The sequence below is a fragment of the Plectropomus leopardus genome, chromosome 23 (assembly GCF_026936395.1).
Source record: "Plectropomus leopardus strain MGB_pleo_1.0 chromosome 23, ASM2693639v1, whole genome shotgun sequence".
Lineage (NCBI taxonomy): Eukaryota > Metazoa > Chordata > Actinopteri > Perciformes > Serranidae > Plectropomus > Plectropomus leopardus.
In genome coordinates, this window is record NC_142198.1 from 7,357,731 (window position 1) to 7,371,451 (window position 13,721).

At 40.6% G+C, this 13,721-nt stretch overlaps 1 protein-coding gene across 2 annotated transcripts in view; it reads left to right on the top strand.

Moving 5' to 3' along the window:
- The window catches only part of serpinh2 (serine (or cysteine) peptidase inhibitor, clade H, member 2), a 161,412-nt gene that overhangs the window by 19,944 nt on the left and 127,747 nt on the right, over positions 1-13,721 (top strand). The window contains exons 1-3 of one of the 2 annotated variants that reach the window (XM_042512405.2): positions 1,335-1,377; positions 4,440-4,528; positions 6,623-6,729. The gene's annotated coding sequence lies outside the window, so the exon portion shown is untranslated. Of the gene's footprint in view, positions 1-1,334; positions 1,378-4,439; positions 4,529-6,622; positions 6,730-13,721 lie in introns of those variants that run through there. The other variant, XM_088073904.1, reaches the window with a different exon arrangement.

Below are 13,721 nucleotides of genomic sequence, written 5' to 3' on the forward strand. Positions count from 1 at the left end.
GTTCTGATGTTTGTTGGTCCTTAACAGTAGAGTCTGCAGTTGTCATGCGCACTGAAATCAGGTTTGCACCTGCCAAAAGGCTCAATAACTGGCACAATGTCACATAATGTGGAGATGATTGATCCGTTTCTCTGAGGCTTCTGCAGTCGACAGAATGTTATACTATTATATTTATACAAAACTTAAAAATATGGAATTACAACTCTGCATTTAAAAAGGCCAGGCTATAAATAAATGCTTGTTATATGAAAATGTTCTATTGTATATCATCCGCCATCCATTCGAGCTTACCCAAATGGTTTTCTTACAGCTCTGGCACACCCAAGGAGGCAAAAAAGAAAGCACTTTAGGAGCAGCTGAGTGGACACCATCCATTTATTTCTAGCGGCGTCTGCTGTAGCCCTCAAATATTGCATCTCCAGTTACACTGAACATGTGTCATACCCCAAAGCACCCAAGGGGTCAAAGATCCTGCTGCAGCCTTCATTGAATAGCCTGGAATTTAGCATTTTTGCAGTGACAATTTCATAAACCAAAGTGTTGGACTTAAAGGAACATTTTGACCTGATGATGGCATTTAACAAAAATTCAGGGGGTTACCAAAGTCATTACAAATCATATGAAAACAAGTTGTCCAAATCAATCTAGTGTGTGTTGAGATATTTCACTGGTTAAGTGACTCCTTTGATTTGCCGGTGGTGCTAGATGAAAACTCAGAGTATTGCCAAAATAAATAGAATTCATGTTCTTGGGACCATAAATATTGTACATCCAGTGGTTGATAAGATATCTCAATTGAGACCATGAGCTGACAAACATTTTTGATTGAGGGGGATATAGAAAAAAATGTAAGGTGTTATGGGTCAAACATTAGTAAATGCATAGAGAGAATCAGTTTTTCTAGACCAGAAAAGTCCATTTGTAAAAAGAAAGTTTTTCTCTTAAAATGACTATGCAACACTATTAAACAGTTTAACATTTAACACTGCAGTAGATTATTGGTATGCCAATATTATAAAATGTATTTATCTTCTGTCTTTTCAGGTTTGCCGCCAAGTTTACTGAGGTAAATGTGTTTGTTTTTTTTGACTTGTAATCAGTCCTTGTAGGTAAATTAATGCCATCTAGTCATCAAATTAAAGAGTGCAATGGCAGAGCTAACAGTAGCCTTATTGTTCGAGATAAAAGGGACACTGTTTTAAACTAATCTGTGCAATGCAGTGCAATTTATTACAAAAATGTCATGTTCAAGTCTATATTTCTGAATTTGACGCAGGTCATTTAAAAAAAAAAAAAAAAAAACAGGCAGCAAGCCGCAGCTGATCAAGGTCCTGGACCATTCAACAGACCAATGCCAGCAGCAAGGCAACAATAAAGGTAAACAATATATAGCAGAACTATGAAAAATGGATCACAACATTCAAACAAATATTGTTCAGATTATAATACCACAAAACAGATGACGAGAAACAGATGTGCAATGTAATGACATGCAATTTCATTCTGTAATGAAAGCCTCAGAGTGATTTCCTAAATACTTGAAATACTAAAGCAAATTGCTTGTGCTTGTTAGTCCATGTAATGCAAACTGGTTTTTGAGTTAATTTAAGTCTTCTGACAATTATTCTTATTTTGGATATTAGTCATTGTTAGGCAAACAGGATGCTGTTCCACTTGTATCTGCTCATCTGGTGGTCAGCTGTACAGGGTATAATGTATTAAATGACCCAAGATCGTACAGGAGTTCATGGTAATGCTGAATAAATTGTCCTTCCACAAGCTCGAGATGTATACACTGAGAAGTCTTAACAGCAAGACAAACAAAACCGTAATCGCTTTGACTCTGACGCTAACATCGGAGCAGGCATCCTACAATTTACTAAACAAACTCCATCCCTTTTGCCTGTAAACGATTTCCTATTATAAACACATGTTGGAGATGAATCACTCCTTAGTTCAACTCTCAGAGAGGACATTTCAGACAAGTTCCCCCTCCTGTTTTCCATTTGGCTGTTTAATTGTCTCAGCGCTGTCAACAGACTATCAAGGTAATTAGCCATGACTGCACAACAACACAATCAGACAGACAGGAATGAACTGCAGCCTCTGAACATGATACTTAGAGAGGGAATGGGTGGGAACGACTTAATGTGGGCGCACGTATGCACACACACGGGTATGTGCACATCCGGGGGCACATATACACGGACACACACACACCTCTCGCGCACAGTCATTACCGTACCCTGAGTACATAGTTCCATGCCACACATTATATTTCCTTCGCCAACCATAACCCTCCACCCACCTCCTCCTTAATCCTTCTACCTCTTACAACTCTCTCTCCCTCACACACACACACACTCACACACACACAGTTACAAAACCAAAACCTCATTTCCTCTGCGCCTCAAGCTATAGGAGCAGTGTTAATTGCGAGAAGGTGGGGAGTGAGCAAGGGTGTGCTTTTGTGTGTGTGTCAGTACATGGGAACATGAGCTTTAAAGGTGTGTGTATGCCGTTGCAACTGTATATGCGCGCACTTATATATGTGTGAGTGTGTGTTTCTTTTTAAGTGTGTAGGCAGTCTTTCCTATGCCAGTCTGGGCATCGCTCCAGGGTTTCCTGCGCCACCTGGGCATCTGTGAGTCCTAGTGCCTGTCATTGGGTACCGTCCCAGCTGGAGTGTGTATTTCTCAGCGTGTATATGTTTGTGTTTGTGTGTGTCAGCTGGGGCCGCCCATGATGAGCCTTTAGTGCCAGCAGCAAACACCATTGTCTTATCCATGTCTTATCCTTTGAGCCATGGGGCCCCATACACAAACACACACACACACACACTCACTCGAAGTGTACATCTGGTTCCCACCTCCGCCTTCTTCTCCACGCACTGAGTGGATCCTTCCCTTTGAAAAACATGACCAATAAAGAAGACACAAGGAATTAAGAGGGGGGAAAAGAATTCGATTAAACAGCCACCATTAAGTAGCCAATGAAGCTCTCTGTGCCCGCTTGCTTAGACTATACATACACCATTAGCTGTTCAGGCCATGGCAGACTTAAAAGTACCCTGACTCAAAGGTTATCTACCTCCATTGAGCAGAGCTAATATTAGATTAGCTCTATAGCACTATGTGAGTGAAAAAAAGAGAGTATTCTGGGGCAGACTGGAAGGGAAGGGATTACTTTGACTCTGAGGTGGCCATTGTCTCTGCTCCGTAGAAACACAACTGAATTTACAGCGATGATTTATCTTTTTTCAGAGAACATTTTTGGTATGAAAGATCTAAAAATAAGGGCTGTGAGAAATGTCGGACATAGCACATCCAACGCCCACCCCCCCCAAAAATGTGTTATGTGTTATATTTCCTGTATTTATTACAAACAAGAATTAGAAATAAAAAAATAAATAAATAAAAAGATCTTTGCTAACAAACGTTATTAATTCATTTATGATCCAAAAAACCTATTGTTCACGGTTGTGGGGGAACTGGCACGTATGCCAGCTGACATTGTGTAAAAGGCTGGATATGCCCCGGACAGGTCGCCACACTGTCACAGGGCTGAACAGCTAACTAACAACAGAAATAAATATCAGACAAAAAGTTCTCATTCTGAAGTCGGCACATATCGATACTTGACAGTGCTTTTGGCATATGATCCCACCGCCAAAAGGCACCTTTTGCATCTGCATGATATGCCTTGGACAGCTGCAGCTGAGAGGGCAGTCGGATAGAGAACCGGTCGTGTTGTTATTATATGCCATTGCATGCTCATGATACGCTGCAGAACAAGATCAGATTGCAACACTGCTGGTTACGACGTAATATAAGGAGCACAAATCGCGCTTATAGAGTGGGTGGGGGAGGCGGATGATGGGTCTAACAAACCTCAGACTTTCATGCCAGAGTTAGGTGTTCGCTTCTCGTCTGAATGTGATGGAGTTTTTTTTTTTTTTTTTTTACACCTTACCATGTGGCTCCTTCCTCTAACCCTAATCCTCTGTGCCAGCATGTATGTTTGTTGATGATCTAAACATAGCCTTGTCATCCCACCATGTGCATTTGACATCACAGTCGCGCCGTCATGTCAACATCAGACGCAGTAAGATGCTTAAAACGTAATATGTAGGCATGAACGTCCACTACAAAGCGGCAACATGTGACAACTGCATGTTGGCCAGACAAATTCTCATCCCAATTCGTCAAATATTGCTGCTTGGTAAATGGTGTTCACATCTCCATATGATGTGCTAGGTATCCTCCTGTGTCTGTTTTTGACGTTCCGGGACAGCGAATAAATTTACTAAATGCTTTGTTTCTTTTCAAAAAGCATTTTTGTTATCACAGGAAACAGACCGTTTTTGCTCATGAGATGCATGCATTCTAAATAAATTAACAACATAGGTAAAACACCTCTTATTTACCTGTTTTGTTTAGATTTTTTGGCCTATAGGAAGATCCACCACCTGCTGAGAGGAGGCGCGAACCTAACAAGTTCAACTGCCATCATATTCTACAGAAAAAAGGTAATTGTACATTTTTTGGTTGATTCACATAACGTTATCATTATTTAGTGTAATTCATAATACAAATCTAAAGCAAAAATTACTAAATCATGGAAACTTTGTGTTTTTGCTCCATGGTGGCCAAGAAAATATTGTTATTTATCTGCCTTTTTATCACCCACTTCATTATTGTGAATAGGCAACACAGTCAAAAGCTGAAAGAGGTAATCTGTAATAATCTTTATTTTTGATAACAAAGTTAAGAGACAGTAGAGCTAATGCATTATATAGTCCTAATATTGCTGTCAGTGGGTATGGGCATTAGTAACAGAGACAAAATTAATGACAACAACAACAACAACAACAAGAGGGCAAAGGAGAAAAACATGTGTTATAAAAGAGCGTCCTTGCTCCTCCCTGTTGCTGAAATTGCCCTCAAAATGATGCATTCTCTCCAGATGATTATGGGAAAGTGTTCCAAAGCTTTGGCGGTGAAAACAATTTTAAGAGCATTCAGGTAGGGGTCAACAGATCGCTGTGTACAGAAACACTTCAGGGTTGAAACAATACACCCAGCCTCGGTACAATAATACTTGTGGCCTCGGGCAACACACACACAGACTTATACTTATACTATGTTCCCTGCCCACTGTTGCCCCAAGGTTGAAACTCTAAACCTAATCACTCAGTACTCAGTGGAGGCAACACTCCCGCACTCTACTAACCTAATCCCTCCACACATTTCTTGTTTGTATGTGTGGGTGTGGGCATGTTTGCATATAAGCACATGCCCTGTACCTTTGCTCAACAATAGAGGAGCATGTCTGTAAACTTGGGTTATTTCTTATTTATTTTCTCGCACTATTGCGTTGAGATATTAAAGCTGTGGTGTAGTGAAGCATCAAAACAAACTGCTGGAGTGTGTGCTGAAATACTGCATGTGCTTTCCTATGGGGGAAACTTCCAGTGTGTTTTGAGTCTTTATGGCCTTTATTTATGGGTAAATAGGCTGGAGTGAAGCACAGGCTAACCTGGGATGTAGCAATACTCACAATTTATTGTAATGTAAATGGAACATTATAATGCCTACTAATCATTGTTATTAAAATAAAAACACCATTGTGAAAATGGTTAAGAGCTTTGTTTAAACTTTTTTAAATCCTTTATGAGGCACTGTACTTTATTAATCGGAGTAGAGGGGTGACTAGGGTGCAACTTCAGTTTTTGTTTTATATCATGACCCTCCCTGCAGCTACAAATATTTTTCCTTGAGCCTCCCTGAGTGACTGGGGGAAACTGCATGACCCTCCCTCCACCATAAATAACTATATTTCACATTTTATTGCTATGATGAATGGTGTAATTTTGGAGATTTTTAAAGAAAACATGTCTTTCGAACCCACTCAAGGGCTTTGGGGCTCCAAGAATATTTAAATACAAAACATGACCATTTAAAGTTGAATGTCTCTCCCCCCCAAGTCAAACAAAACATAGAAGAAAAAAAATATATATATATTTGAGGTGCCTTCCCTGTTTTGCGCCACCCCGCTCCCCTTTTATAAATAACAAACAGTCCCTTACCAGAACATATCACATAACGTATTACATATGACACGAAACTAAATATAAAAATAGATTGTTAGATACTAAGAAGAAGAAGAAATTAAATATTTAAATTAAAATAATCTGTGCTATGTATGTGCATATATAATATGCTGATTTTAAAAAAAAGCCTTTAGTTTGACTGACGTCTTGTTTGGAGTTTGCACATTTTTATTTACAGCACTGTGCAAAAGTCTTTGGCCACTTTAAACTTTGTTATTTTAGCAAGGTTATAGTGGTCATACATATTTATTTCTCAGTAGTCTCTTAACTAAAATTTTAAAGCATAAAATACAAATATATCAGATCATAACAGCTTCAACAGGCTAAAGTTGCAAGTATTTTATGTACTCTGTATTCTTTGTTTGTATCTTAATGAAGAGACTGAGAAATTGTCGGCTCCTGTCATCATGGCGGATATTTAAAAATATTACAGTGGGGTCAAATAAAGACAGAGATATTAAGAAAAATGTGACGCAAGAATTTACAAAATAAAAACTCTTGTTGCCTCAGGAAGAAGACATGGCTAAATAACTGTCCGACGTCGCGTGCAACGGACTAGTTTTGGAGAGCGACTTTGCAGCTAAGGATAAGCGAATTGAAAGTGCTGCGTCTAAAAGGTAAGAAAACTACTTAATTCGCTGTTGCTGTGTTTGTGGGCCATGTTCCTTATTTGTGCAATGATGCTGTGTGTTGCTTTGCGCTGAGAGTGTGTTGAACAGAGTTTTGAGTTTATGGCACTTGTCATAGTGGCATTTTTTTTTTGTTTATTGTGCTTTCACTCTCCCTCTGTGCGCGTGGGCCGTCACGCATTCTTTACTCACCTCTTTCTCTCTGTCTCTCAACCTCGCTCACACTGTGTTTTTGGAGCATCAGACTGGCATATTGTACTGTTTTTAATTTTTGCCATAACTTAGATTCTTTGCTGACGGATTAATTAATAATGAATGTTGCCGGTTTGTGCTCTGAGGCAGTGGTGGAATATAACTAAAACATTTTCTCAAGTATACTTAATTAACCACATTCATCTGAAAGCTTCATTTACTTTACAGATTGGGATTTTTTGCATAAAAATCACAGGAGTTTATAAAATATGATGTTTTGTCATAAAACAGTTTATGCAAGTACAGCTGCAACGATTATTTGTTTAATCAATCAGTCGATTCACAGAAAATTAATTGGCAACTTTTTTGGTGACCATTTAAGCTTTTTTTAAAAAATTTTGAAAGAATTTTGAAATTTGGGGGATGGTTTTTCTTTATTCTTTTATTTTTTATGATTTTTTAATTCTTTTTCTAATTTTTTTATTTGTTTGTGTGTGTGTGTGGGGGGGGGTTTGTTCAGTTTTCTGGGTGTTTATTTATTTATTTATAATATGGGGTATTTGGGGTGTGTTTTTCTTTTTCTACATTGGGTACATTTATATTTAATATTTTAAGTACATGTTCCTGAGTAAATTTACTTTTACGTTATTAATATTTTTGATAAAGGACTTTTACTTGTAAGAGTATTTTCAGAGGGCGGTATTGGTACTTTCATTTAAGTAAAGTATCTGAATGCTTCTTCACCACTGCTGTAAAGCATGAAACGTTGAAATATAAGTGTGAATTTTGTCAATCTCATACAATCTAGGGTCCAGATGTGTCTGTCCATAATGTCTGACATCTCTTTTTCTCTCTGTATCCCTCTGCTCACTGTCTGATTGCTGCTTCTGATGGCAGTATAACTACAGTAACACAGCCTTTCTGTGATGCTGTTGGCATGGCATTTCTCTTGTGGAGAGTAGTTGTAATGTATCATTTCACGGTGTAGCTTGGGCCTTGATATGACTCAAGCACAGGGCCCCCAGCCATCCCAGGACCCCCCTCCCACTACTCTGTGTGGGTCTGTTCATTGTATACAGTACCTGCACTTAAGCATTTGGAGGACAGTTCAAAATAGCTTTTGGCATGAAATAGATTTATGTTTTACAATGCATCTACACCGTCATTGCATCGATCCTTTGTCTTTGTGCATGCAACTGTGTCCTTGTATGCTTAAAAGGAAACACTTGCAATTGTAGGATGCTTGTAGGCAGCATATCTTGAAATAGATATATTGTTTGTGCAGAAATTCGCATGTACGCTTGAACGTACGCTGTGTGCAAGTATATATATATATGTGTGTGTGTGTGTGTGTGTGTGTGTGCTTGTGTGCATTACGTTTGGGGAGTCAGCAGGGGTCCCGCGAGGCTGATTAGTGGACCCTACCAAATGTCATTAGAGTGTAATGAAAAAGCAGCCCTGGTACTAATGCATAATAAAGTGAATGGGCTGCAACATTACCGCAGAGTCCAGACTCCGCCTGTTGGCACATCAGCACTTCATAGTGTGTGTGTATGTATGTGCGTAGCAGTTCTACATCAAATATCTGAGGAAAAGATGACGGAAACAGAGTTGGCGCTGACAGAACGCCAGCGTGTGTATGTGTGTGTTAGAGAGGCCGAAAGGAAAGAGTGAGTCGGACCTTTGAATTGTGTTAGATCACATATGTGTGTAATTGTGTGTGCATTTTGAAAGTAAACATTAGCCTGTATGCCTTTGCAAAGGCCAGTGTTTACATGTAGATACTGTATTTTTGGATGTTTGGTTTTGTGTGTGCATACTGCGTGTGTGTGTCTGTGTTTTGGCTCTGTGACTTCATCTACATTTTCCAAGAGTAATATCAGTGGCAGGGCCAAAGGAAGTGCTTTCATTCAGTGGTTGATACAGTAATCACAGCGAGGGAGAAGTAATAACTGTCTACTATGCTTCTATTTAACTACTGTGGCCTTGACTTCACTATTGACTGCATTAGAGGCGTCGCATTCAGCTGCGTTACACACTTGTGTGTGTCTATGCGTGTGTGTGTGTGTGTGTCCGGGCCTTACGAGTGGAGTGCAGTGACTGGTTGCTTATTGTGCCAGCAGATAAATATAAAAAGTGTATAAAAAAAAAGCCCCATAGCTCCGAAACGTTAAACGGCTGTCTGTGCTCCTTTTCCTCGACAGGGACCACAGTGAAGGGCAAACGAGGATGCGTTTGTAATCCACCCCCACCCCGCTCGCTTTCTCTCTCTCCTCCTCCCTGTCACAGCATCATCTCTTTCTTTCCAAGTCCCTTCAGAATGATTGAATATTTACTCTCATTTAATGTTACTGTCCAAAAGACATTGGGCAACAGAGACCCACATATACACAAATTCACACACTTGCAGCCTAGTCTACCCATTTAATTAAGCACTCTATGAATAATTCAGTTTGAGCCTCTGGGCTGAAGATAATTATAACGATCAGGATAATAATGTTTATTTTGCTTTTTATTGTATTAAGACATCAATATCTCTGCAGTGCAGTGTGGACAGTTTGCTGCTACACTTCTAATGCCTGAAGCACCACCTCTAATAACAAAGAGTCTATCTTTGTGTGTTTGTTGCAAAGGGTACTTGAATATATTTTGTGAAAGGAAAGTTATGAAGTTATTAGATTTGGCTTCCCACATGATGTTTATATGTTTTATATCCCGGATCAGTGGTTCATGTCCCAACACAGCGACCGTGACCTTGAAAATGGTGACTGTTCTCACTCCCAGTAGAAATATCAGAAGCCATAATCCTCAGTTTAGTGGATCAATGATATATAATGTGATTACAGTTGGGCTCACTGGGCACAGCAGCTGTTCTCCACCCTATGTGGCCTCTATCAAGTTCTGATTAGTCAATGATTGTCTATTCTTTGCCGGGCATATGGAATCAGCAGTCTATTCGCTGTTACTGTATAGTCATTGATTAACCCCGGCAACAGATGTGGGCACAGTGATTGTGCTGTATTGTTGGTCTGCACCCCGGCATATTGCAACACACTGGGTAGTCTTTTCCAAACGGCTGCAATTTGCTATTCTTTCTGAAGATTATAGTAAAACTTTTCTACTTTATCCCGCAGCAGAGAAGTGGGAGAAATGAATTGATGCAGAACTGAGTCATGTGACCATCTTGATCCTGTGACGTATTTGTATTAGTCTTTGTGAGATACTGTCAGTTTACTAGTATTTTTCATCATTATCTTTGGTCACCACATTCATATATTGCTACTTTTCAAGTAGCAATCGTCTTGATCTTGTCTCATAGATTTGCTGTCAGCGTCATAGTTATCTATCTATCCGTCCTACCTTTCTATCCATACCTATTCCCATCCATCATCAACCATACCCAACAAAAAAAACACACATCGCATCTATTCTATTACGCCTGAGATCCTTAAAGTCTACCATTGATCACTCCCCAAAGCTCCAGGGCTTCTCTCCAGACACCCAGCCTCGCTGAGAGGCCTGCCCCAGAGAAGGCCTCTCCCTGTGGGCTTCCGCGGCAGGGAAAAGTCCATCTGTGGAGCTGGACCTGCTGGAGTTAACCCATCAGTCACTGGCGCTGATGGATAGCCCAGACAGACAGGGAGGTTGTTGGGGTACATGTAGACACACACACACACACACACACACACACACACACACACACACACACACACACACACACACACACACACAGGCAGTCTGTCAATCTGTTGTTCAGTTTGGGTGTGTGTGTGTATGTGCGTGTGTGTGTGTGGTGTACAAGTCTAAGAAACTTGAGAAACTTTCAAGTGCCTGTTGTGTCCCCTCAGCGTCCGCCTCATTTGATTAGTGGCCTGAAGGGGCCCTGCAGATCGATAACTGACTTGGGTTGGCCCCTGCAGCCTTGCACACACACACCGCGCACACACACACACTCAGATACACACACATACACAGAGCTCTGCAGCAGTTCATTTAGGCCAAGCCGTCAATCATCAAAGTGTGGACAGGTCCACTCTGGCCCAGCCTATCTAGAACGCTGGAAGGGGCTTTTGTTCATGTGTGTGTGTTAATGCGGATGAGATATTATGTGTCTACTCGGTCCATCTGTCTTGTGCATGTGTGTGTGTGAGTACCAATTAGTTCATGTTTCTTGTTATCCCCGCCAATAGCGGCACGCCGATATGAGCAGGTGGGTCGATGTCAATAATCCTCAAGTCAGACAGACTTTTTTACCCTTTAATCCTCATCCAACCAGGTGTGAGAACTTAAGAAACATACTTATTTGACTTGTAGGTCAACCACTGGGAAAACAGCTACACACATATATATATACACACACAGGCAGGATGATGTCACCACCCAGTATGACCACAATCCTCCACCACCGAATATTAGGTTAACTGCTGAGCTCAAGGGCACTTTGACATTAATTTCGGAGGGAGGTTAGAGCATTTTATCATCCGAATTTTCCCATGTGGCCCAGTAATTGGAACGGTTGGAACAAAAGAACCATTAGGCGACCACCTGCAGCTTTATAAAGTGGATAAAAGACATTAAATAATGAAAACAGCATCTCCGTACATGTTGAATAGTTAAATAAACACAACAAAGGCTTCTGTATAATTATGTTGCAAGTGATATGTCCACTTTTGAGGCTGTTTGAAAGTACAAAGCAGGGTGTTTTAATGTCAATAAATCATTGAGACAAGTTGTTTTTGCAAATGTGCCAGCTGTTTAAAGTTACAAATGAACTTTTTTTTAAACATAATTTCAAATGATATATTACTTAATTATATATACCTGCATATTTTCTTAATTTGACAGAATGTATATTCACTGTCAAAGGCTGCAGGGCTGCTATTGCCTCTTTTCCTTCTTTTTGCTCTTCAAAACAACTCAAAATTTAACAACAATGAGGCAGATATTTATATATAGCATATATACTGTTTGTATATCCTGTTTTCTGACAGGAAGTGTCAGGGTTATTGCAAAAGCGAAACTGATGTAACTGTAAAATATAGTGTCTGGCAGGCCAAAATCAAATATGTCTCAGTTGTATTAAATATTTAGGTAATATTTCTCATGGCCTATACGCCCCTAAGGTCTCGAATTTAACCACTGTTAGCCAGTGGTAAAATATTTCAGTCTAGTGTAAAAGAAAAACAAAAAAACCTGACAATAAGGTACAAATCTATCCCAACTGAAGCTGACTTCTGGTCCAGGCGCGTCACAGTGGGCTCAGTCCTAGTGGTCATTTTGGTGCCCTTTGTGATCAGCTTGTCCAAGCTAAATGGAAACAGGCTGTTCGACAAACAGCCTGTCCACCCACGGGCGCCCTTCACAGAGAACTTTGTAGACGCCACTGCAGCTGACCGAATTGCTACTCACTCAATTTCACACACTTAAACACACACTGTCACCTTCCCTGGGGTGCCCTCCGGCCGCCGAAACACAGCCCAACGCCCACGCCGCTGTCAATCACATATAGCTCCGCCCACTCTGCCCTTCCACACAATCATCAAAACACAATCATTGGCCGCCCACACGTGCCAGTTAACCTACTAATGAGGCGGCATGGGCCATGTCATGTTCTGCTGCCCCCACGGGGCTGACCGACCTGTCTGCGCGTCAGTTTTATTCCCGCCCACGCTGACTGCCTGATGGACTGCCTCGCCTAATTGACTGACTGAATTACCGACTGACCGTCTGGATGACTGACTGGGTAAGCATGTAGCATGCTGGGATAGCGTGGGCGTGGGAACTTGAAGCGAAGCATGTGGGTGTAGACTGGAGCGTGAAGGGGTGGATAGCTGATGTTGTAGCTGTAAGGGACTTGGCCAGATCACAGAATTAAAAAAAATAATACTCTTTTAATATTCCTATATGGACTTCATATGTTGTAGTTTTTGTTGAGTTGTGGCTTAAGCTCCCTTCATGTCACTTGCAGTCCTTCTGGCATCTTTCAATCTTCCTTTAATGGTTCCTCGACATTCCTGTAGGGTACACTAAGAATAACTGAATGATCAGACTCATTAGGCCATTTCTAAAATTCATTCTGCTCAATTTAGTAAGTACTTTTTTTATAGCTCCAGAAAATAAAAATATTCAGTTTTCATGGCAATAAAGAGGATTTAGCACACTCTTTGAAAGATGTTATTAGACCTGAAGCTGTGTGTTTTACTGTTTCCCTGGTCTGTAGTCACCTAGGAAGTGTTGGCAGAGCTTTTTTTTGCACTCTGCTTAAAGTGTGATAGTGAACACATTGTCAGCAGAATGCAATAGATCTGTGCAGGAGAAACAGTTTATTCAATAAAATCTCCTCTCATTACACATGTTACACACCTCCTGTTCTCTCACTGTCAGAATAACGGTTGGGAGTGCTCAGGCTTGGCTGTAACAATTAAAACCAAATGGAAGTTTGTTGTTTCCTACGCAGAACTGATGGACAGTTATTTCAGGGCCAATTGATATGCAGCACCTGTCCTGCTTTCCCTTTGAGCGAGTGTATGGTGTCATGTGTTTGTGTGTGTATGTGTGTGTGTGTGTGTGACTCATGCCAGTCCCTGGGTGATGATCATCTATTGTGAGCGTGGCAGCAGCCCGAACACTTGACTGCACAACTGTTAATTTCTCTCTCAGTGCATAAATTAATAGTTCATAAATAAGCGAATAAATTAAAGAATGGATGGGAGGAGAGAGAGAGGGAGGAGAGGAATGGGGGCAGGAAAAACTTTCTCATCAGAAAAATTTAATTTCTCACTCCGACA